The sequence below is a fragment of the Lissotriton helveticus genome, chromosome 2_1, assembly GCF_964261635.1.
Source record: "Lissotriton helveticus chromosome 2_1, aLisHel1.1, whole genome shotgun sequence".
In the NCBI taxonomy this organism is placed as follows: Eukaryota; Metazoa; Chordata; class Amphibia; order Caudata; family Salamandridae; genus Lissotriton; species Lissotriton helveticus.
Genome location: NC_136059.1, coordinates 233543682 through 233569906, shown reverse-complemented (window position 1 = coordinate 233569906; position 26225 = coordinate 233543682). Strand labels below are relative to the sequence as shown.

At 41.6% G+C, this 26225-nt stretch overlaps 1 long non-coding RNA gene across 1 annotated transcript in view; it reads left to right on the top strand.

The window, feature by feature from the left end:
• Window positions 1-26225, top strand: part of LOC144819287 (uncharacterized) — a 67277-nt gene that overhangs the window by 5502 nt on the left and 35550 nt on the right. Inside the window, exon 2 of the long non-coding RNA XR_013607262.1 lies at window positions 16666-16804. This is a non-coding gene — a long non-coding RNA (uncharacterized LOC144819287). The remainder of the gene's footprint in view (window positions 1-16665; window positions 16805-26225) is intronic.

Here is a 26225-nt window from a genome sequence, read left to right as displayed (position 1 = left end):
GTCCTGTATATATGATCCCCCGTAAATACTGCCCAGTGCTAGTTGGCACAGTGTATCTGTGTGATTATGATCTAATGTGTTTATGGTAATACAAAGGCTATTTTATATATAACCTTGTGTGGAGTTTCTCTTTGTGGTGTGCCTAGTGTGTTGCTGTTGTGTGTGTGTGTTGCGCAAACGCTTTACACATTGCATCCGGGATAAACCTGACTGCTCTTGTCAAGCTGCCAAGGGGGTGAGCAGGGGTTATCTTGGCGTGTAACTCCCTTGCCCTGACTAGAGTGGTGGCTTCTGCCTGACTTTGGCGCAAGCCTTAGCCAACCACAAATCCCATTTCTAACAGTGAGGATGTCATTACAGTTAAAGACAGGCACACCATTGGAAAAGTCTACATTACAGAGAAGGGGAATAATTTACTGTGATGGAAATACCAGAAATATTTAGGTATCATGCTTGAACCCAACAATAAGGAACAAGTATTACTTGTTGACAGAACCTTGGTAGGGGTGGATGTTTGTGAAGAATTTCCCAAAGTCTTCACTGATAAGATAGGAATATTGAGAAACTATGTACACAAGATCAAATAAAAAAATGATGCTGTTCGGTTGCACAAAAGACCAGGTCCATTCCTTTGTTGATGCGCGAACCAATAAAAAATTAACTAAAGAAATTGGATGATATATTGTTTTTATTCAGTGACGACGGCCAGCGTGAAGCTCCAGCGGAATCTGATCTTCATGGGACTGCAACGGTCCATGACACACAACCTGCTCCTTATGCAAAGAATGACCTTCTTGTGGGTCCTGCTAATGAGAACAGCGCCCAAACTTGAGAGCTAACTCTTCAGCAGGACAAACCTGGTCCCTGTAGCTGACCTATGCTCCATCGTGGCCATTCTGTACCTGTGACTTTCCCCCAATACAGTGCACCCTGATAACCACAAGTGACAATTTGTGCTTTTTGACGCTATTTTCACCTAAACTGTAAAAACTCATATCTACTAATATACTGACTGGATTTTTGTTGTTTTGTCATCATTTTATTTATTAACTTTAGTCTATTGTTCTAAATTGGTTTGGGATTTTTCTTTTGTTGTGTTTCATTACTGCTGGAGGGCTGTAGAAATACTTTGTACATTGCGTCTAAGTAAAGCCTAGGTTATGCCTGACTGCTTTTGTGCGAAGTTAACGAGGGTTAGGCACTGGTTTATTTTGTAACTTTGATGTTTACCCTGGCAAGGATTGTGTTATTGTGTTTCATTCATGATAATCAGCACTTATAGAAAGCTCGTTGGCTACTATTTTTGTAGACTGGTTTGATCTTTTTTTTGCGCAATAATACCGGTATTGCAAAAAAATATTGTAACTATTTACAGTAGTATTTATTAAAATGTTATACATTTATTTTGAACTGGGATTTGTAATCAAGCATTTCAAAAATCCCTCTGGGAATGTATTTATCTGTGGTAGGATAAGTTGTAAAACCATTTGGAAGTGTTTAAGACATTATAACGTAATTTGCTGTTTTTCCCATAAAGTTAATTAGTTAAAATCACCTGTTATAAACTCCTTTTTCAAAAAAGAGAAATTGTCTGATATAGATTTTCTCCAGGGTGTTTTTAAAAGATAAAACTATGTAAAACACATTTTGGGGATTTTTATAACATTTAGAGTAGTCAGCGTGTAATTAATTTTAAATTTCACTTTATTTAGAAAGAGTTTAAACTCCTATCAGATTACTTTAAAGAACTAATAGCACTGGCTAAATTGTGTCTCTACTTCCGTAAGGGACATTTTGAGTGGTGATTACTAAAAATATGTTAGTAAAGATGAAAAGTAGACATCACTGATCAAAAGTGGTAGAGTATCACCAAGGGAACAGTTGCTGTAGAGAAAAGTTGTTACTGCACAGGTATTTAGATATTAAGCTGAGAAAAAGTAAAAAAAATGTAACCGAGCAAAGTTCTCCCTCTCTGAGCTTTCCCACCAAAAGTCAACTGATTCACTGGGACCTCGTCCAGGAGCTAGCCAACATCATAGAACTATCTTTGGGCACAACCTGCATCCTTGCCCCGTTGAGGATTTCTGACTTCTATTTCAGAGCCTAAGTCTGAAGGTAAAATGTCTAACTTGAACAAACCTCGTCTCTGTATCTGGCACTCGCTCAATCGCGATCACCCTTACCATGCACCTAGGTACGCGTCAAGCAGATCTGGATGACTGTGTTTGGGGTGTATTGTTCTTATAACCTTAAAATTTAAAAATCATGTCTCAAGTTTGAGGATTTTTATGTCTTTATATTTAGTAAAATGTACTCTATATTTATAAATTAGTTTGAAGTTTTTGTTGTGACTTTATTACTGTTTTGGGACTGCATAATACTTTACACATTGCTTAAGTTAAGCCTATTTGCTCTGTGGCATAGCTACCAGTGGGGTTTATCGCAGGTTAAGGATTATGATTATTACTTGAGTACTCTGAATGTTTTACAATAACAACACAAATCCTTGTAATGGATGTAAAGAGTATACTGTAAACAACCTATCACAGAGAGTACTACTGCATGAAAACAATGTTAACAATAAGGCATTGGGTTTCCTTTTCATTCCCCTGCCAATGTTGGATATTCAACTTTCTTAAGACTCACCCTAGGCAGCAACAATGTACTAGCTTCAAATTAAAAACAATATGGACACACAAAGCTGTAATGAGTTCGGTTGTTGACATGGTTTGATTATTAATAATTGCTGCTCACCTATTGCTGTAGCTGCTGCTCTGCCCTCGATCATAGACCGGGTAAAGTCTCAAAATATCTGCACACAACGGTGCTGTGATTTTGTTTTCTATTAAAATCAATAACGTGTTTTAAAAAGAAACATAATGAATTGGGACTTACATCTTTGTAATATTAGAATTGCGGTACAGCAGATGAACTGAAACATATGTCAATCTAAGACCCATAGGGGAAAAATGTTTTATCCTGTGGGGAAATATACATTTGCCACATATTTATGAAAGCAAAAATGTTTGCTCAGGTTAGTAGGGTTGCAATGCTGTAACATTTGTAGATCCCAGGATTAAGCTTGGAATTTAATTATTAATTCTAGGAATGTTGTAAATTAACTACAGACTTAAGAATAACCCTTGTATAAAACAAACCAAAATGTTCTTTGTCAATAGCGATAACTGGATACAAAACAATGTCTCTAATAGGTGTGTGCCCATCCTCATTTTATCCATCTTGTTCTAAAGTTGTACACATAGAATTGAAATCACAAAACTTAGTAATGTAGTCTTGTAGATGTATGTCTAATTTTGAATGTAATTCAGATTTTTTTAGAATCTGTAGATGATTCCAAGAGTAATTATTAGGAGGTGAATTGTTTGCAGTTTCCCAAGATTATTTTTTAAATTCTGTTGTGAATTCAAAGTTGCTGATAACACAAAGCTATTTTTTAATGTAAAATCTACGTTGTATACTTTTACTACATATCTTATTGCAAGTGTAAATGTCATACAATATTGATTATTTCTCTTCAAGTTGAAAACATGTTTTGCCCATTGAAAATCACCTTTGCCCAGGAGTCCACCCTGCAAGTGATTGTAAAAGTTACTAATATACAAAAGTTAGTAATATACCATCCAATCCCTAGAATTTGTATTAGATTGTGCGCATATGGTTTTGACAAAAACAATCTTCGAATACGAGGGTAATTTCTTCTTGCAAACACAATGAGGAGCGTATGTGCTCCACTCTAGCAACCCATTTATAGACCAAGTGGGTTAATGGAAAAGATACATTGACAATAGGCTTCTGATTTTGAAGGATAAGTAGGGAAAGGCAGAACATTTCTTCCAATAGCTCAGTGGCCTTAATGCTTTCCTAAAGTTCACTAAGACCATGAGCAGACAGGAGTTACCATTTATAGACCTCTGAATCTACCCAGAGGCAGGGATACTTAAAACAGAAGTATACCATAAAACAGGCAGGAATAGCTTACTCTGCTATGAGAGTTTCCATCTATGTTCATTAAGATAAGGCCTACCTGTAGGGCAATTTTTCTGGCTCAGGTGTAACTGTACAGACATCATTACATACAATAAACACGCTGAAAAAATGAGCAATAAATTAAGTGAGAAACACAATTCCTAGAAAATTATTAAGAATGCCAGAAAGAGGGCAATCAATAATTACGGGGACTTATTACTTACTACGCATAAAAAGCTGCCAGTTACAAAGCCTATTCGTGTGACAACATACTGCCCCAGTTCAAACTAATTGCATAAGTTGATCCACAAACACTGGAACATTCTGACCTCAGGTATACTGAAGATAGAGAGACCAGTGTTCTCATTCAGGAGGGGTCATAAACTTGGAGACAGTTTGGTACACGCACGACCTAAGGAACAGAAAACTGAAGACAGTATAACCACCTTTTGGAATACACCATCAACCAACAGGTACTATCAATGTGGGGGTTGTGGTGTTTCACCTTAAATGCAGAGTCCTGGATCTGGGGCTTCAAACTCCATGGTGACTGAAAAGCCTAACACATTTTCTTTCTAGCAAGATAATGTATATGCTTAAATGCCCATGCTTTTTGATGTACATAGATATGACAACCTGGAAAATACGGGTGAGGATACATGAGCACAGGAGGACTTTAAGATGCAAAAAGATATTACAAAATTAACCAGATATTATGTAGAAAAGAAACACACTGAAGATGGGAATGAATGGTATCTCATTAATTACCTAAAACCACTAGGACGCAAACATGGGAACAGTCCTTCTCAAATGTGAACAATGGGTATAAAGGGTCAATACAGATACACATCGGCTGAATGATGTAATTCTATGGGGACGACTACAAGGTAATGAGTTAATTCACAGCAAAAGCACTGAAAACAATGAAATAGAGGAATAGTTATGGGAAAGAAAATAACAAATAGAAACTATTATCTCATGAAATATATTTACACAAGTACTTTTTATTAGTGACTTCTGAAAAGTGATCGTATAAACGAGGTAATATAATCTACCATGATGAACAGATCTCAATAACCATGAATCTTGTGTATTTCCCTGGGTCATTTTCAGTGACCCTGAAACATAGGAAAAAGTTGAGAAGGCAACATGTAAAGAACTTGGATTGCCTTTCCCATATACACCTACTCCTTAGCAGGAGGTCTATATCACAAAGAAATATACACAGAGCAGCCTCTCTGCTGATTGGAGTAGGGACACTGCAAGCTTGGTCACAGGACATAAGACATCACCAGGACCAGACCCAAATATGGAGGCTGCCTTGCACAAAAAAGCAATAGTGTCTGTATTGTTTTAATAAGTTTGACTGACTGAAGGTCCAGGTGCATCTCGTTGATGACATGAGTAATGGGGCAATTATGTTCAGGATTTTGTAATGAGGGTTAGGTCTCAGATACAACGAAAGAAAAAAGGGAGGATCATTAGTTCTATCTGACACAGTTGCATAATGCAGCTGCAATAACATAGAATATGAATGATGAGTAGAAACTATATGGCATTACCAGGGATTAGAAGAAAGCTATACTTAGGGAAAGCACACACAGCGCCAAACAAGATGGCCGCCTAGCCCCGGAGCTTCGTATCCCAGCGGGAAATGCTGCTCTAATCTTTGCAGATTCAACACTCTTTCCACACTGAAAAGAAGCATGTTATGCATCAGAGGTGTCCCCGAGCGTTCTCCTTCCACTTTTATGGCTTTTTCCCACCTCTCTGAATGAAAATGTTTCAAAACTACTGTAGCCCTCCTACTGCAGCCATTCTGAAATGATCTGTGGTGAAATTCTTCCTCTCTCCTCAGGTATTATGCCTATAAATTTACTTTCACCAAAATATTATATAATACCCGTTATTTCATGCTTAACCAGTGTTTTGCTGGTCCAGGAGAGGATTTATTACTCTAAGTACAGTGTATTCAGCAGCTACGTTCTGGAATTGTGGGTTGTTTGCTGGTGATTTCTCTTGCTCCAACAAACTTTTCTCCTTTCTTTCCTTTATGCGTGAGAGTAGGAAGTTGCTACTCATTAGAAAGAGATACACCGTCCACGCTCCTGTGTCTGATTCCTCGCATACTGATTCTGTGCTTCAAGATAATAACCAAATGGCACATTCTGGATCTTGAAATCCAAGGTTTCGCCACCATCTTCAATCAAAATGCAGACGCCAGTTTCTGCCAACAAACACCTTAAACAAGACCCTCCTTTTCCACCAAAGTCTGTTCTCTGGTGTCTCTGGACATTGTTTTTGAGGAAAGTTGTGTTTTGTGTCCATTTGTTGAGGAAACCAATTCCTGCTTGCCATCTTTGGATAGTAAATGGTTGTCCATGGAATCTCACATTGCCATAGTGGAGCAACAGGTTGATGGCCTACCCACTAAATTGGTTGCCTTGGAGAGGGAGGTCCTCGCATTGAAGAAATCAGTAGAAGATCTTGAAAATAGAAATAGGTGCAATAATCTCCGCTTATATGGTCTTCCTGAGGGTTTGAAAGGTGATGATCACGTCTATTTCTTCAGTACCTTTCTCATAAAGCTTCTTGACGGCACAGCGCCTGCAGACCACGCCTTGAGGGGAACGGCTTTGTCCCTGTCTTTTGCGCTGTGAGGGGAACAGCAAATTACTGGACTGCAAATCCCAGCAGCCCTCAGGAGCCAGTCCCGCATTTGTGACGCGGGCACGGCAGCGCCACATAAGCTCCAAGCGCCCCCAGCAGCGCAGGTCCCGCGAGCGCCATGAGGGGAACGGCTTATCTTGTTTTTACAGTTGACGCCGCCAGACGCTGTGAGGGGAATGGCACAGCACCTGTAGACCACGCCGTGAGGGGAACGGCTTTGTCCCTGTCTTTTGCATCGTGAGGGGAACGGCAAATGAGTGGACTGCAAATCCCAGCAGCCCTTAGGAGCTAGTCCCGCAGTTGTGATGCGGGTACCTGCGCCCGGCGGTGCCACAGAAGCCCCAAGCACATCCCGCAATGCGGGACGCACACGGGTGGGCCCATCCTTGCCCGTCATCGCCAGGCAGAGGCAGGGCAGGGCCACCCCCCTTTTTCATTTGCTACTATGGGCTCCCGTGCAGGCTCAGGAGTCTGCTTACAGGTACTGTTGGCCCTTTCACTCTAATTGGCTGGCAGTCAAGGTGCTGAGCTGTTATTTGTAAATCCCCAATGCACTCTGCCTTGATGGACAAGGCATGAACAATCAGTTACACACTAAATCTGTCTTTGAAAGACATATTGGACCTAAGACTCTGTGCCAGGATTTTGCACCGCACTTTGCACTTTTAGTACCACTATATTGATTAACTGTTTTTACTGATGCTGTTGCTAACCAGTGTATGGGCACCTAGCATGTTTGAGTCTTACAATTAATTTACCGAGGAATTTTGTTGTTCATCATTTTAGCAATTTGTGCTCTAGCTTTGGCCTGTATTTTGCACATTGTATTTTGCAGATTGCACTAAGCAATCTGCTAATATCAGCAGAATTGCACTTTAATAGGGATTTGTGTATTTAATACAGTGTGTCTAGAGGCTGTTAATCATGAGTAAGCGGAAACCAAATGCAGGCAGAAGTGTGGTGGGTACATTAGATGCCTTCATATAGAGGGCAGATTCCGCCCTCATTCATGAAATACAATTGAGTGAACTAGGTTATCTCTTGATCCACACTCCCAGAGACGTAGACTTTCCTTAACCCCTACACTCCCAGATTCTTTGCCGGCCCTCAAGCAGGTTGCATCCCTATCCCGGCTGAGCCGCCCCCTCCCCCCTTCTGCTGCCCCAGTTACAGTGATAAACTCTGGTTCTTGCTTTTCCATGGGGCATGAGCCTACCCCTGTGAAAACTAAGGCCACAACTAGAGGGCACAAAGCAAAGCTTAAATTAGATTGTAATAATTAATCCTCTTCTATAAATAGAAAGGGTTGGGGGTGTGCGAAATTGAATAAATCAGTACAGGGAACCTCTGGAGGGATAGTATTATCTGCCCTTCCCACAAGTGCTGGTACAGAGGGTAATTCCACCCCCATGATCCAGACCACGTTATGGCAGCTAATTGACAGCACTGAGGAGGGGAATTTCTGGAGAAGGCTTGAAACCATGTTATCCACCTGTGAGGGGTTGTCGCGCTTGACCGGGCGAACCCCAAGGTCCAAGCACAATGGGCAACCCCGTAGCTTACCTGGAAGGACGACTACACGGGATCGACATAAAGCAGCAATAACACCCACATCTCCTCTGTTTGTACAGCGTCAGGGGCGATTCCTCTGCAAAGAGGAAGTGGGCGGGATTCACCCCGGAAGGAGATTGGCGCCGGATGTGAAAGGCAAGGAGGAAACGGACGACGGGCGTGAAGATTCCGGAAGCAAGGAAGAACGCCGAGAAGACCAGATCCAAGGGGAAGCTGAAGGAGGCGAAACGGGAGAACCAGAAGAAGACGAGACGTGGTGCGAGGACTGGTGGTCCCCACTGGAGGTGGCTGAAGAGCGGCCGCAACTCACGAGGAGAGTTGCAGCGGAGCCGGTGAGTGGGGAGGGCTTGAGTGGAGAGGGAGGAGGGGGGTAGAGAGAAGTGTGGGACAGTAGAGGAGGGTGGAGGGTGGGTCCTGAGTGAAGAAAGGGCCCGTAAACGTTTTGTTGGTGTGTTAGGCTTTGTTCTCACTTTTTCCCATAACTTTTAGTTACTCGCTTAGGTATTTTATTATTCCCTGATGTTGCTAGCGATAGGTGGCTGTTCCTGACATCAGTAACTCACTGGATATACCAAGTTGTTGAAAAGGGGTTAACGTGACTAAACTGGGATACACTCCTTGGAACTGTTCTTTGTGCACTGTTCTAGCTATGCAACATTATCAAATATCCTATCCCTCTCCGTTACCTGCTCCCATTCATTCCCCTTTCTTCTGAAATCACCTATTGGTTGTGGTGACGGTACCTGCATCTAGGATAGAGAACCTTAGGATAAACTGACGGCTCCTTATTCTTCTTTTCTCTTATGAGCCTCCTGGGGAAGGACCATACAGCCTGTCAAGCCCGCCCTTAGGATCGCCGAGGAGACTTGAAAACATCTCAAAAGAAGGAAAACATTGGAACCAATCTGGGAACCCCGAGACTATATCCTTAACTTGACTTGCTAAATAAAAACAGTACAACTGGAACACTATATACAGCTTCCTCGTCTGTTTATCCGGCCTGCTCTCCCACACCACCCTATTAGACCCTATGTTTAAAAAAATAAGTGCTGTAGAAACGAGGTTGGCTAAAGCAGAGGGGACTATTAGTTGCAATCCGCCAGCTATGCTGACAGTTAGTACACTCAAAAACATAGACATCGCAGCCAAGGAGGGCAAAAGTGGTGTGCGGGGAGGAGCAGGGGGTGGGCCTACTGAAAGAACTGTAGTAAATGGTGAGGCACAACACAAGAATAGTCTTAATAGCACCAGGCCCAGAAGTGCAGATTCCCCAGCAACTATACGCCAGCCCATCAGTAGAGCAGGGTTCCCCGTGTCTCATAGGGAAAGGAGGCTAGAGGGTAGGGATCTCCAGTTATTGAGTCTCCCGATCATCGACCTCTCACCCAAATCTACCCCATATGTAGTGGTACTGGGCAGTGTACCCTCACTCCCCAACGGGGTAAAGGAAGACTATGGGCAGTTGATGAGTAAACCGATTCATTGGTTTTCACACAACACAGCCATGAGCCCCGGTGTATCCACAAACATTCTTATGGCACGTAGGGTCAGTTGGATAGGGAGCTCACGCAAATGGTGATTGCGTTATCGTAAATTTTGATAACCCCTTCACTGCTGGTCGTATCTTATCCAGGGACATTAGTCTCACTCTCTTAACCAGATCTGTTATCAAGGTTTTACGTTTGGGTTATTTTTATAAGCGGGCCCCCCACAGGGAACTGCTTGATAATGGTCACAAGGATCACCCAATAGGAAGTTGGTCAAGTAAACCAGCTCCCAGGCAACAGTCTTTCTCTATGGCCAACCCAGCTCTTGAATCAGATGGGCAGTTTGGTATGGCCCATAAACTGGCATTAGATAATAGATTTGCAGCACTATCTGGATTGGAGAATTGTGATTGACTGTGGGTCCCTGTACCATCTGGATCAGAACCAGTTACACTTCCTCAGTCCTCAGGGGTGGTAGGTGTAAGGCACCCAGTCGTGAGGTCTAATAATTTTTGATCTTGGAACATTGCAGGGCTGGTCAATAAGCTCCAAGACCCACAGTGGGTATGTGATGTGAAGCAATACACTGTAATTAGTCTCCTAGAAACGTGATTGGTGGACTGCGATCTCTTCTTGGTAGTCTATAAGGCATTCTTTGTTCCGGCCACTCCATCAGTGAGTGGAAGACCATAGGGTGGTTTAGTTACATACATCTCTGTGGTTGTTGATTGTAATTTGCATGTGAAACCAACCACACACTCGGGAACTCAGGCCCTGTCAGCAAAAGGGGGGATACCTGATGGGGAATCGTCAATTTTATAACTCAGTGGCTTGCCCGCATCAGGTGTGTAATATCACTATCCTGGGAACCACTTTAAAACAATTCATGGGCCCTGAAACTTATAACCTTCTGGTTTCTGGTGATTTTAATATACTATACTATCAAAAATAACTGTGGGTCTAACGTGACAACTAACTCTGTAGTCTATCAGTGTCTAATCTACAAATTGTACCTCAATGAGGCTAGTGGAATACATCGGGACTGATCACAATGTGAATTCGTTCCCATCAGTTACACACGCCGAACCGCCCCTTTATCATCATTTGGGCCATTTCACAAAGTGGTGTGTCCACATTGTAGACCTAGTGTTCAATGAAAAAAACTGTTAAACACTTGGACTGTTAGGGCAGTTTGTAGATGTGAGGTGGTAACTGGAAGCAGTGCTAAACAAAAATGTGAGTGATAGAAAGTGCTCTATTAAAATTGGATAGTGGGTGCAGAACAATTTTATTAGGAGGCAAACCACTTCCAAAAGTTAAAAAAAAGGAGTGCAAAGTAACAGTAGTTCATAACAAATATCTACTGAGTGTATGGTAAGGTCGACATGTTTCTGCAGTTTATAGATCCTAATGGTATCTCCTGCTTCTTCAGGACCACTATTATACTTCGCTACTGCTTCAAAAAGGGTGAGTGCATAACAAATTAAAAGGTATCACCTGATTCAGACCTCTCGCTCTTCTTTTATGGTGAAAAAGACATCCGCACACAGGAAGTACCATGTAGAGAAGACACAAACAAGAGTAAACAGAGAAAAGTGAGATAACGCTTACATTTATAAAAGGGGTTATCTCTTGATCATGAGCTTTATACTATCATAATAGCCCTTCATTGGTATGCTTAAGAAACATTACCCAACCCGATTTTATGAGCTGTAGCCAGGTGAGGAGCGGTGCCTGCCTCTCATACTCGAGGTGAGTTAGAGGGGGCCCAAATAAAATCGGGTTGGGTAATGTTTCTTAAGCATACCAATGAAGGGCTATTATGATAGTGTATGTTCAAAATAGGGTGGCGATGCGAGGGTGGGACCATGATTTTCCTTAATTCGGCAATTAAAATTACATAAATTAATATTAAAATCACCCATAAGAATGATATAAACAAAAGTGGTTTGCTGAGCTTTATATATTTCTAAAAAACGTGTCAGATAGCAGAGATGTTCATTACATTGCTCACTATCCCCTGAATTATAAAAGTTAATTATCAAAGTTTTACGACTATTCGAGGTAGTGAGCTCCGCTATTAGACAATTTGGGGAGGCAGAATCTAAAATAGTTACTACACCCTTCAATCTCACTGAGTGGAGAAGCAACAGCCCTCCCTTGGCTCTCCCTGCGGTAGTAGGGCGGGCTGGCTGAAAATAGGACTTAAAGCCATCCACCCAAAAGTTGTTTTCCCTGTCCCAGGTCTCTTGCAGGGCAACAACATCACAAGCTACAATAAGCTTAAGCCAATTTTGATCGTCCCTTTTAGACCGTAACCCTGCGATGTTCCAGCTCATTAATCTATATTTTACGTCTACCTCTACGGTGGGTTCAGTTTCAGGTCGAAACAATCGTGGGGACTCCTGGGTGGGACTTAGTCAATCACTCTCGTTAAGCCGAGACAAAGGCGAAAACCTATTGGATAGTGCTAAAGTGTCATTTTTCATGGTTATCTGAGTACATAGTGTTTTGGGAATGGGGATGAGTCCCGTGCTATCCCGGTCAATGCGATGTTCCCTAATTGTATTGTTTTGGGTTGACCGGCCAATAGTCCCAAGAATATTTTCAGAACCAGGACCAAATCTTGGGTCTGCTTTAACCCTTCTTGGATGAGGGTAAAAGTAGCCCAAGGGTAATGCCCTAATGCTTCCTTCCTCTCTCTTCAGGTTAGAAGCATCCCAGAACAGCCGGGGCACATCATGAGGATTGTTAAAATTTACTATAACGCAGTCTCCTTTAATTACCTTTTGGGTGCTCCCTAACCAGCCAACCCGCCTTGCCATTATGATATTTGAGGACATTTCATTGTCGCCAGAGCACTTTTGGTTACACCATTTTTTGGTAGCTGCTAAAAGGGCATCAGTAGGTTAAATTTCTCCCTCCACTAACGGGGGAATCCTTACCACGACTGCCACCAATGGGGCTGCTTCAGGGGGTAGATTAATACTTGGTTGAATAACAATTTTATTCCTGAGCTGTTGATCTGTTTCTTGCCCTTGGCACCTAGGTGGAGCTGGATTACTTTGCAGCTCCAATTTTCTAGTTTGGCTACTCTGTGGATCCTCATCCCCATTTGGATCCGCATGCCCCCTAGGTAAGCTGGGCTTTGCAACCAGCAAGGGGCATCTTGGCCTGTGCCCTTCAGCTTGAGCCCCATTTTTCTTTATAGTTGATTTGGAGAGATGTAAAGGGGGCCCAGAAATGTAAACCGAACCTGGAACACAATTATGCAAATTTAGAACCGTATTGATACGCTTACATTTTTCTAGAAGAGCAGCAACACAAGTGTTCAGGGTATCAATAATGTCTTTGGCGATGCTTGTTAAAGCCAACTCAAACCGAGAGGTGAAGATTTCCTCCATCATGTCACGTACAGTGGACTCTATTGTGTTTGCTGTAACAGACCCACGAATCTGTGTGGTATTTTTTGGCTCTTTTTCTCGCTTGTTAGATCTTTTCAGAGCTTTTCTTGACACAGAACTCTGCTTCTTAGATTGCACTTTAGGGTTCGATATCTGAGTAGGGGAATTGCAGGGGTCAATATTTGCGGGACATTGGGCACTGGCCTTGGCAACAACGGGACGTGCTTCCTGTATACGGGTTGGGTTGTTAATAATTACCCGTGGTTCCACGGGGACAGGGATTTCCGGGGTAGTATCCAGGGGGAGGGTGCCTGGTACTTGAGCGGTGTTTGGCACCAGCCCAAGTTTCCTCTCTGCGGTTTCAATTTCTGATGTTAACACTCCCACCGCCGAAGTCAAATAAGAAATAATTGAAGAAGACTTCCTAGGGACTTTGGCTTTTACTTACCCCTGCTCCTGAGAAGTATGTAATTTCCGCTTACCCATGCTAGCGTTTCACGATCAAGAGGAGGGGCCCGGCCTGGCCTCTTCTGGCCCATGACGGCCACAGACAGCCCGCCCTTTGCCCGGGCTTAGTCCGGCACCACCCGCGCGCGTCCCGCGTTGCGTGGGGCGGGAGCGCTTATGTGGAGCAGGGGCGTCGCTGTAATGATGTCGGTGAGTCTGCGCCGAGCAGGGGACTCCGGGGGCTGTGGTCTAATTAAGCCGTTCCCCTCACGGCGTCACAATGCCTCGCTCCCCGGTCTGTGGTCTGGCCCCTCCGCTTCTGCCACACTCCGACCAGGTAGAAGAAGGAAAGCTGTTCCCCTCATGGCTGAGGTAGCAGAGAATCCCCCAAGGTAAGCGCGTCCCACGTTGAGTGGGGCAGGAGCGTTTATGTGGAGCAGGGGCGTCGCTGTAATGGTGTCGGCGAGTCAGCGCCGAGCAGGGGACTCTGGGTGCTGTGGTCTAATCAAGCCATTCCCCTCACAGCGTCACAATGCCTCGCTCCCCGGTCTGTGGTCTGGCCCCTCTGCTTCTGCCACACCCAGACCAGGTAGAAGAAAGAAAGCCATTCCCCTCACGGCTGAGGTAGCAGAGAAGGTAGGCGCAATAGAAACAGCACCCACTGCTACAGACCAATCTCGCTCATTGATTCAGTGATCAAAGTGGTGGGACGTGTCCTTTTACAGAAAATAACAACCTGGGCAGATGAGAACAAGATACTTTCGGATGTTCAGAATGGTTTCCGGCCGGGGAGCTCCACTGTTGGTCAGTGCCTTAATTTATTTATGATGCTGAACAAATACACTGTCGCGCACCCCAGAACCATCCACCTTGCGATCATGGATTTGTCATCTGCTTTTGACTGTGTAAATAGGGTTAAGCTATGGCAATCTAAGAGGGCAATGGGGGTGGAAAACAGTATTGTCAACTTTCTTGAGGACCTGCACTCATGGACTAAAGCAATGTCAGGTTCTCACAAGATCTGCAGGTTACAAGGGACTTTGAGATCAAGAAGGGAGTCCGGCAAGGCTGTATTCTGGTGCCTTTTTTATTTAATGTTTATATTAATGAATTAGAAAGTGTACTGAGAGCAACTGGAGCTGATTTCCCCTATGCAGGTTGGCGGGGCATTCCAGTTTTGCTCTATGCGGATGACGCCGTCCTAATATACAGAACTGAACTGGGTTTACAAACCCTTCTAAGTGCATTTTCGGGATTTATGACAGAGCACGGCTTGGCCATTAACAACTCAAAGTCTTATGTCATGAAAGTGCGGAAAGAAATGAAAAAGAGCTTTAAGTTCAGTACTAGCAATGACAAGATCCCCCTTACGAATACATTCTCTTATTTAGGTGTTTTATTCGATGACCAACTTAAATGGGACCCTTTAATTCAGAGAAAAAAGGGGAGCTGGTTCGGGTCAATGCAGCAATTTTTTTATTTTGCCTCAAAAGTGGGGAAGAAACTGACAGGTGCTATGCTGCACGTGTATCAAGCAAAAAGCTTAGCAATAGCAACTTATGGTAGTGAGATCTGGGGATACGCGGTTATCGAACCCCTCCAGGTAGTGGAATAGGGGTTTCTAAAATGACTATTATGTGTCCCGCGAGGAACCTCGAATTTAGTGGCTCACGAGGAACTGGGGGTTCCCTACCTAAGTGATACCCTTGCCTTGCATCCTCTGATTTTCTGATTAAAGTGTTGGTTAAACGAAGATCTAATCCTCACTCATTTGATTTTAAGAGAATGCATGCCTCTAGATAATGTGGCACGTACCCCCTGGTTTAATTATATAAAAAGAGGGTTTGAATGGATCGGGCGGGGTGTTTTATTCTCCAATCCAGATGTTATTGTAAGAAAGGATGTGGAATTAATAAAGATAGCTTTTCTGAGCAGAAGACGTGCAGACCAGGAAGCAGGAGAGATCAGTAAACCTAGCATCCGGTCATATTTATTGCTTAAATCAATGCCATTGTCAGAACCATATCATATGGGGTCCTTGACAACTCATGAAACATTTCTTTTAACCAGGTTTCGGTTGAATCTCTTCCATTTCCTGTTAGCAAGACCCAAGGGGGCTAACAGAGGCCAAGTGCTAGCTTCCTGTGGCTGCGACTTAAAGTCTCCTCAGGATCTGGTACACTTTGGGTTCTTTTGTAAACTGTAGGAAGTCCCCTGGAGGGGCTTTTTATTTCCTATTTTAAAAAAAATAATCATTTTAATCAAGTCAGACCAGCCCTTTGTTAAAGGATGATTGTATCACTTTTATAGTAGGGTTTTTAAAAGCATCTATGACATCTAGGCACTGTATGGACATGTAGTGTCTGTTCATTTAGACATGCTTTAGATAATCTATTGTGTGGTAACGGAGCCTGTTTTTTAAAAAATTCTGTCAATAACATTGTTGTTATATATTGTATGTGTGTAACTTTTATGGTTTTGCAAACAAAAACCAAATAAAGTTTATTGATTGACTGACTGTCCTCTTGACCTTCCTGCATCCACATACTTGAATATTCAATGAGCTCACAGTCTTGGTCCCTGCTTATCTTCGTGATCTGCTCCTTAGAAGCAATGTGGGGTGATTTTTCTATTTCTGAAATTCACAGACCTCTTACAAGTTTTAATTGCAGCTAAACATAAAAAACCGCTCGTTTGGTCAGGTTCTAAAATTTTTATTTCCCAGGATGTCTCTTCATCAACTGCTACTGACAGAAAGAATTCCTTGATCTTCGTCCAGCTTTACGCATGCTTGGAGCACGTTATGGACTATTTCCCCGTGTTTGTTCAAGGTCACTTTTCAAAATAACATTTCTACCTTTGAGGATCCAACAGAACTGTAAAAATGTATTCAATAGCACTCTACAACATCTATGGAAACTTCTGGTCCTCTTTCTTCTATGTCCTTCATACCTTGACTTTCTCCTCTTTTATTGCCGACAAGATTTGAAATGCTTTGAATTACCTAATGTTTTTCTTTGCAGGTTATTGTTAATAATGGTCTTATGATATGTTATTCTTATTTTTATTTTCATTTGTATCCTCTCATGTTTCTGCAGGTGTTCTTGTTGAAATATTTCCCTATCCGTTTCCACTTGTTTCATATGATTTCCCATTGTGGTTCCTCCTCCCCGGTTGGTAGTGCTGTCTTCTTCTATGTGTCACCACTCGTATATCTCTTCTTGTTTTCCTCAGAAGGTACGTATTACAGTTGTCAGTCCTCTTGTATCTTCATTTACCCTTTTTTTTTAAAAATGTATACCAATTGATGACATGTTCTGTCTTCTCTTAATGTCTATTCTATTTCTTTCTTATTTTTCCTTCCTTATTTCTATTTTCCCTTTCTCTCTGCAACTCTTCTCTATTTCTTTATTATTTTGCTCTCTTATGATGTTCACTGTTGATCGTGTTACTTCATATATCTCTCAATGTACATATGTGCAGGGTATTATCATCGAATGTGAAAGGTTTTGTTAATCCCATAAAGAGGCAGAGAATATTATCTCACTTAGGGCCAGATGTAGGTCACCAAATACCGGTCGGTAACGGCCGATTTCGTCCGTTACCGACCGGTATTTGGTGATTGAGATATAGGGGGCCTTACATTTACTGAATCGGTATATTTACAGAATCGGTTAATTTACTGATTCTGTAAATTACCGAATCGGTAAATTTACCGAATCTCAAGATTGTGATGTAGGTGGCACTGAAAACAGTGCCACCGGCCCTTAATAATTCGTTATTTACCATGACATACTATGTCATGGTAAATAACGAATTCCTGTGTACATGCACATCTGTGCATGTACACCTGTGCCATGTGGCACACATACATGCCCTGTGCTCTAAGACTACCCCAAGATAAGTCATTACCTCCACCTGCTCTAGTTCAATGCCATTCATACTGACGTGCCTCTTTATTGGCTTATTTTTAGTTAGGACCATGAATTTAGTTTTACTCACGTTCACCTGTAGATCATTAAGTTTACAGAAAACCTCAAACTTATTTATCGCAGATTGGAGACCCTTTTGAGTTTTTGAGAGGATAAGGGTGTCATCTGCGAAGATACGAAGAGGGAACTTTGTACCACCCAATATGGGTGCATCGGTTGGAGAATCTACAAAGTGCTGTACTACCTGATTAATAAAAAGAAGGAACAGGGTCGGGGCGAGTACGCATCCTTGCCGAACTCCATGGTTAACTGGAAATCTCTCAGTTACCTGACCCTGTCTGCCCCATCTAACCCTGGCAAAATTATCCTCATGTAAGCGTATTACTAAATTCAAAAGTTCACGTGGCATACCCATTTTACCTAAGGCAGCCCATAGTTTTTCTCTAGGGACAAGGTCGAAGGCGGACTTGAGGTCCACAAATTCTGCGTAAATAGTTCCTCCGCCCAGGTACACCACCTTCCAATATATCAGAAGGAATCTGAGCACTTGATCTATTGTGCTGACGCTAGTTCTAAATCCAGCTTGCATAGACGAAAGGATGTTCTCGTTATCAACCCAATCCTGAATATTTGCCAATAACATTCTGGATACAACTTTCTGGATAGCATCTATTAAACTTATGGGGCGGTAATTACCTGGGACAGAGCGATCCCCCTTTTTAAAAATGGGTAGGATTTCAGCCCCTTTCCAAGAGTCCAGAATCCTTGCCCTATTTGCAATAGTACCCAGTTCAAAAGGTCAAATTTAAATAAATCGGCCGGAATACAGTCCATGCATGGGGCTTTACCAGCCTGAACCAATCCCGGGGCCTGCTCTATATCTTTATTCACGAACACTAGTGGCGGACATAACATTGGAGACATAGGTGCAGGAGAGGCCACGCCCCGCTCAACCTCTGACTCTGAGCCCCTAAACTGGGACGCAAAATACTCCACCCATTTCTCGGCAGGTACGTGATTCGCCGGAATTTGCGAGTCATAATTTCCACCCCATTTTACCACCTCCTCATTTTTCTTCTTCTTTTATTTCTTTTGCTGAGGAGTGTTTCTCCCTGTATGCAGTTCCAAATTCTTCTCCTTCACTGATTTGGGATACATTTAAAGCTACTGCCAGAGGCTTCATTATAAATTTATTATCCAGGACAAAGAAAAAAAACACTCAATCAATATAATAGTTTATTCGCTAACATTAAACGTTTAGAAAATCAATTCTATATCTTCTCTTCTAGTTCACCTCGAGAGAACTTATTTGTGCGAAGCTCAATTTTAATAAATTAAACACAGACAATGCTTCATCTGTTCTTTTACGTAGTAGTGCCCGTTATTATGGCGGGAGCAACAAAGTTGGTAAGCTTTTGGCTAACTACCTCAAAGCTCAAAAAGAACGTGTATCAATAGACTCCATTCTGTCGGCGGAAGGGAAACATCTTTTTAAGGAACAAGATATTCTAGAACAATTTGGAAAATGTTAGAAATATTTTTATACTCCAGAATTCCCAACTTCCACCTCTTTAATAGATACCTATCTTGCTCAATCTACTCCCTCTCCGCGGGAGGAATTAGACTTCGATGCTCTTGAGTTGGATATATCAATTACAGAAATTGCCAAAGCTTTGAACCTTCTCAAAAAGGAGAAAACCCTGGGTCCAGATGGATTTACCGTAGTTTTTTTACATTTTTCAAACTCCCAAAATTCTTGCATCTTTATCACCATGTTCATACTATTGGTAAAGCTGAGGGAACTTTTTTAAAAGCCATAATATGCTCAATTCACAAGGATGGTCGAGACCCAAATTTTGTGAGAATTACAGCTCTATATCCCTGGTTAATGTTGATTACAACATTTTTGCCAAGTTACTTGCCCTAAGTCTTGAACCTCTTTTACCTACTCTAATTGGACCAGAACAATACAGCTTGGTTAAAGGCAGACTAGCATCTGATAATTCTTGGTTATTTCAATACATTCTTGATCAGGCTTCCACTCTTTCCTATTCCTTAGCCGTAGTTTCTATTGAAGCGGAGAAGGCATTTGATAGAGTTGATTGGTCCTTTTTATTTAAATCTCTTCAATGGCATGGTTTCGGTCCCAAATTTATTTCTCTTATCTCCTTACTTTATACAAACCCTAGAGCCTCTGTCTTAGTTAATGGCCTCATTTTGCAATTCTTTCCTTCGAAACGCAGTGTTCGCCAAGGTTGTCCATTATCTCCTTTCCTATTAGTTTTATCCATTGAACCCTTTTTAACTCGTATCTGTCAAAATGCTTCTATTTCTGCGTTTATTTATGGGGATTCTCATTTGAAAATATCAGCTTAAGCAGATGATATTTTACTTTTCATCTCCAATCCTGAAACCTATATCCCTGCCTTATTGCAAAAATCTAAGATTTTTCTTTGGTATCTGCTACAAAATTTATCCTGATAAGACAGAAATTCTCCCCATTACAAAATTTAGTTTTAATCAACAATTTGATGTGGTGGATTTCCGATCGAACAATTCCAAAATTAGATACTTAGGAATTTGGTTCAATAACTCCATTCTAGATTTGGTTAAAATCATTATAAAGGAAGCCTTCAATCAGATATCTACACTCCTTTCCTCATGCAATCCTCTTTTTATTTGTTGGTGGGGTCCTCTTGATTCCATTAAGATGATGATCACCCTTATCTTGCTATACGTCTTTTCTATGCTACCCATTCACATCCCTTCCAAATATTTTAAAAATCTTGACTGCCTTCTATCAAAATTTTTATGGCACGAAAAGAAACCTAGTATATCTTTGATTCATCTTAGGACACCAAAATCAATTGGATGAGTAAAATTTCCTGACTTTAGATGTTATCATAAGGAATTTGGCTTGAAGCAAGCATCTAAATGGCTTCCTATAGACGTTTCCCCCTTCACACCGTTGTGGGTTAAAGTGGAACAATCTCTGATTACCCCTTTTTCTATGGATGGAATTCTTGCATTTACTGCAAAAGTAATCATGACATCTCTTCCATTATTTCGCCATACATGCTCTCTATTAAAATATCATTGTCAAACAAAAATGTCTACAAGGGAATCATTTATGCAATCTCCTCTTTGGTATAATCACCTCATTACTATTAAAAATAAACCTCTATACAGGAAATCTGGGAGACTCCGTGGAAAAACTGGGGTTGTGACTTGTTTGACGGCATTACTCCTTGTTCTTTCCCTCATTTTCAGCCTACTATGCGCTCATTTTGGCTGAAATTGTCAACACTTATGGAGTTAATTTGGGACATTTTTTATTCCCTTCCTTCCGATAACTCCAATTCTTCAGACGATCCAATTTAAAAAAAAAAGATATTAATTTCCAAAGGCTTCCATGGTCTATAAATATCTCTTTACGGCAGACTCTGCTCGCTCCAAAACTAATTTGGAATAGGCCCAAGAGAGGGATTTGAGGTATGTATGGAGCATCAATTTTTGAAATAAAATCTAGGCAAGAGCATTAAAAAATTCTAGATCCGTTTCTACTGCCCAATCTATGTTTTTTTTTCATCATAAGTTATATTTTACTACCCTATCAATTGCTAAATTCTCACATAATACTAACTATTCATGTTGGTCCTGTAAATCCCCACTAGCTGATTTGTTCCATCTTTTATTTTCTTTCCCCAATGTAACCTCCTTCTGGGTAAACAAATGGTTTACTATATCCAAAATGTTAAAGTTAAATATCCCTTTATCCAATGACATTCTTTTCGCAGGAAGTCTGACAGAATCCTTAGGTTTGCCTGTTTACGAACAAGGTTTATTCGATCATATGTTGGCTTTAGCCTTCCAATAAATTACACTGAATTGGAAGTGCTCTGCTAATCTTTCAACAAAATCGTGGTGGATTAATATCTGTCACTATAATAGACTGTATATTGCTTTTGCCTCCTCTTACAATCCACTTGCTAATAAAGATTTATATTGGTTACCTTTAACGAATTATTTGAATAATGTTGCTAAGAGACAGGCGTCTCATAAACGTTCTGAAAATTTTAAACCACTGTAAGTTGTTATTTTCTCTGCTTATTTATTCTATACTATTTCACAATGTTTTAATGTTCTCTATGTAGACTAACATTCTTTGTTATTACTTTGTAAAGAGAGAGGGTTGTAAGCAGCCGGGTCATAGATGACTGCACCACGAGGACTGGTCACACAATGTGTATATATTGCCCACCTCAAATGATCTGCTGCTTGTAGATCACAAATATATCTACGTGAATTTAGTTGAATGAGAGGCAATATATAGGCACAGGCAATTCGGTACACAAGAACGGGTCCTTCAGTGCGTATGTCCAAGAAGATTAAAGCGAATCCTAAGGCGCTAAAGTGAAGCTCGTGGTAGAGTGAAGTTCTACCAGTATGTTTAGTTTGGTGTTCTTCAGGCCAGCATGGTGGAAGCAAGAATTTGTAATGTTACGCGTTCCTCAGTTGTAGAATGATACTTCACTCTTCCCCCCTCCTTATAAACTGTCAAAATGTAAAATGCTTTCTACTGTTGATATTTGCCTTATTGTTCTTGCTAGTTCAGTTTAAGATAATATGTATGGCTTTTTCTCTGTATTTGTACGTTTCTTCAAATAAAGCTTTTAAACATTAAAGAAGAAATCTGTTCTTAAACTGCCAAGCAATATTAATAGTAGTTAAAAGCTTATTAAGGATGTAACAGTGCTGTAACTACTCACTTTGCGAAGATTTATAAAATGAAGTTATATATATAAAAAGTTTGTGACTATGGAAGTTTCCACCTTTCTCCGTCTAAGATGCAAAGAAGGTCTCTAATGAGGGTAAGCCATAAGAGAAATCGAAAGAAATGCATGAAAATAACACGTTCTTTCACAAGATTTGCATGGTTTTTTTTTGCACTGCCACTTCATCTACACGTGTGCTGATACATGAAAGTATGTTTGTCAGATTCCTTCTATTTGAGCAAGATGAAGCGTACAACAATAATACTGTTGTTAAACCCCTTGAGTGCTCATGATGAGGTCCGCTCGTCATGAGCTACGGCGCTCCGGTGCTCCGGTGCTCATGACGAGCTGAACTCGTAATGACCGTGCCCGTTCCGTGGAACGTTCGTATACTGGGCTGATTCCCCTGCTGTGCTGAGCATTCCATTGGAACGGGTGTGTCCATGATGAGCTCAGCTCGTCATGAGCACCGGAGCGCCGTACGCGCTCCCCTGCCCCTCAGCACAGAAGGAAAAACAGCCCCGCACGGAAGGGGTTAAACTGGATCCCTATTTTGTCCAGAAATTAAGCATATTTTAATAACTTCCTCACATTATCCATGTTGAGTTCGCCCTGGAAGTGCCATCCTACCTGAATGGGATGAGGTGGCCAACAAAGAAGCATGCCACATTACGTGGGTGATACCACTTCCTCAAACTATACACTGATTAGAGGTGTCCTCGGCACCAAGGGATACAGGTATTAGGCAAGGGTGAGAGCAGACCCAGAGATTTTTTAAGGGATAGGCAAAGTGGGCTCTGGCCCAAGGCCCCAGATTTTCAGGGGGCCTCCAGATAGACCCGGCTCTATTCTCCACACAGTCCTTCCCTGATGACCTTGAATGATTTTTAAACAGATTGAGATTGTTTTAAATGCAATTTTTCAACACCATTCAACATCCATTAAAAAAGTTCCTTTTAGATCAAAACAGGACCTCACGCATGAGAAATAGTAGTGGGTCACAGAGAATATTTAGAATAACATTAGTGAGCTGCTACTGTGTTACAATATTCAAAACACACATCACTATCCCTGAATGTTAAATGGAAACACATTCTTCTTGTGTTAGTATAGTAAGAATTTACAACTGCCATTGAATGGAATAGAAAAGATTTGTAAATAACACCAAACACATTAGTTAGTGGTTATTTGTAAACTTTCCATGCTTTTCAGAATGCACCTACCCTGGAGCACCCATTCTCCTCCACCAGGGGCAGTTTTAATCACAATACCTGGTACACAAACGTTTTGGGAATCCTAAGGGAGAACTAGGTGTCATAACGTGCCCTCTTCACAACTTAGCTGTGCAAAGGTCTTTCATAAACAGTCACTGTGGAGGACTACTCTGTCACTTTGGGATGAAGGCGGTAACTACTCTGAAGACCCGCATAAAATGTGAATCTCATTTCTATTTATAGCCTATTCTGGCTGGACTGCCAGAGATTTGCCCTTCGTAGCCATAGAAACAAATGCATAACATCATCTGCCTATGGTTTGACTAATTAAAATCTTACACTGTTTCTATTTGAGCACATATAAATACAAATATATTGCAATCGTATTGAATGTATTACACACGTTTACCCATCAATTATTGTCCACTTTGAATGTTTACAAAGACTTATAAAAAACAAATATATGTATTAATCAATATTTTATTTAAATGCACTTACAGAGATTTTTAATTCAGGTGGCCCACGTTTAATACAAGTTAAGATCTTGAGGAAAATATTGACACATACCCTTATTTGATAATGAGCTTGGTTCTAAAATGTGTGAGCTAACAACTCAGTAAAAAACCCAGCTCCAAGCGGTGCCTTTGAAATAAAAAGAGATTTGCGGGCCTCATTTGTGAGGTTTTGGCATAGGAAGCACCCCAGGCCTTCCTGCTGCGTTTCCCTGCGGCAAAAGAAAAGGGAAGGAATGTGCCATATTTATAATATACAGCACATTCCTGTCCTTTTCCTCAGTGCTGGTGCACAATGGGCTGCCTGGCGACAACCCAGGCACATGGGCACCATGGTGCACGGGTTCCTGCATTTCAGGGGTGATTATTTTTGTGCAGGAACGTTTACCTTTTTGCACAAAAACAATCACAAAAGGCTCGTTCGTCTTTCCACGTGTGAGCAGAATGCAGCACACATAGAAAACTGAAAAACAAGGAGAAATGAATATATTTATCTTCGTCGTGCCTTCCTTACACCTTCTCTGAGGAGGCGTAAGTTTTTGGCCCTGCCGCTGAGTTACGATTTCTCATAATTCTGGTGCAGTGTAAAAAAGCCATGAATGTTGCAGAGAATGCCCTCATTACACGTCCATTAATACAGAAAACTGCATTAAAGGGAACAATATTTACGAGGCAGCATTGAGCCCAAAAAAGTAGCTTAGTGCTGCCTCGTAAATATAGAGCAGGCTTCTGCACTACGGAATATCACAAAAAGTGATGTTCCGGCAGCGTAAGGTGCCTCATGTTGAAGAGGGTGCAAATTCGTAAACATCATCATTCTCTGCAAGATGTTCATGTCTACTTAGATGTTGCTTACAGAAGCAATGTATTCGGAACTGATCCCCATTGCACAATTAGAAATTGATCGAATGGCAAGCTTTTAAGAAACTTTGACATGAAAATGCATTCAGGCTGCCGCTTCCTTTGTACACCGCCCACACAGTCTCTAATGTCAAGCCTGACGATGATTAGTGGAAAGCTGCGATCCACATGGAATCTGCGCTCTGTGTTTACTAATAGCCATATTCATGAGAACCTGTGCTGTGTGTTTTACAAATAGCCATATTCATGAGTGAGTGCAATGGCCCCGTGCACAGGTGACAAAGTTACTGGCCAGTCACAGCACATAAGGATGGTGGATTGGGCTGTTTTTTTTGCTCTTGACAGAGTATCATTAAGATTTTGGATAGTCAAAGGCCCCGTGAATAAGGTTAGAAAACAAAGGGAACGTAGCAAAAGGAAACAAATACTGAAGAATATTGATACACAAATATTTGGATGGATGTAGTACAGTGGCGGCTGGTATCAGGGCAGAGTGACGAGGGACGAAAAAAAATTAAAATAAAATAAAGCCCCCTACCTGTCTCTCACCCCATTGCCGACTTGGTGCTCTTCTGTTGCTGCACTGCACAGGCTCCCTGACTCCCTTGCGGCCAATCAAGCAGAAGAGCAGCGTCAGGTTTGGCCTGAACCCCTTTATTTGCGCTCCTAGGGAGACTGGGAGCCTATGCTTGCTGTCTCCAACCCAGTATTGTAGCTCGGATTGGAGATGTCTCAGTGCGCATATCAGTTTAGCCGTCCTGAGTCGACCAGCCAGTGCTGCCCACCACTCCTTCTCCAGCCTGGCATCGTCTACACCAGCCCCAGGACTTGTTTGTGCTAAAAATAAAATTATAATAAACCTATGTTATTATTGTTTTATTTTTTTACTTTTACACTTACTGAGCAGGCAGGTAATGGGGTCCCCTGAAACAAGCTCAAGAGACCTTCTATAGCTTATAATACATAGTTCCTATACAGGGAGGGTGTTTAAACTAGGCGCTGTATCACCTGTTTGCACTATCATTGTAATATGATTCCTCCTTTTGTATTTTATGGAGTTGTAACCATGCTGACCATATTAATCTTAATCATATGTCTGCTTACGTTGGCTAAAACACTGCGCTTGAGATCACGTCGTTAAAATAAATATTTTAACCTTACCGTGTCTCTTTTTTACTCCTGTTGTGGACTGGTGTGAGAGTATAACAAAAGAGTGTTCTCACTTCCCACCATTCCTGAGATGGTCTTAAGTCGCATGTTCTAGGTTGTCTAATCATTGGTTACTTTGCTCTAGGATGAAGAGCTAATGTGACACTGATTGCTCGTTTTCTGTTTGAATTACTACCCAGTTGTGCCTTATTCTA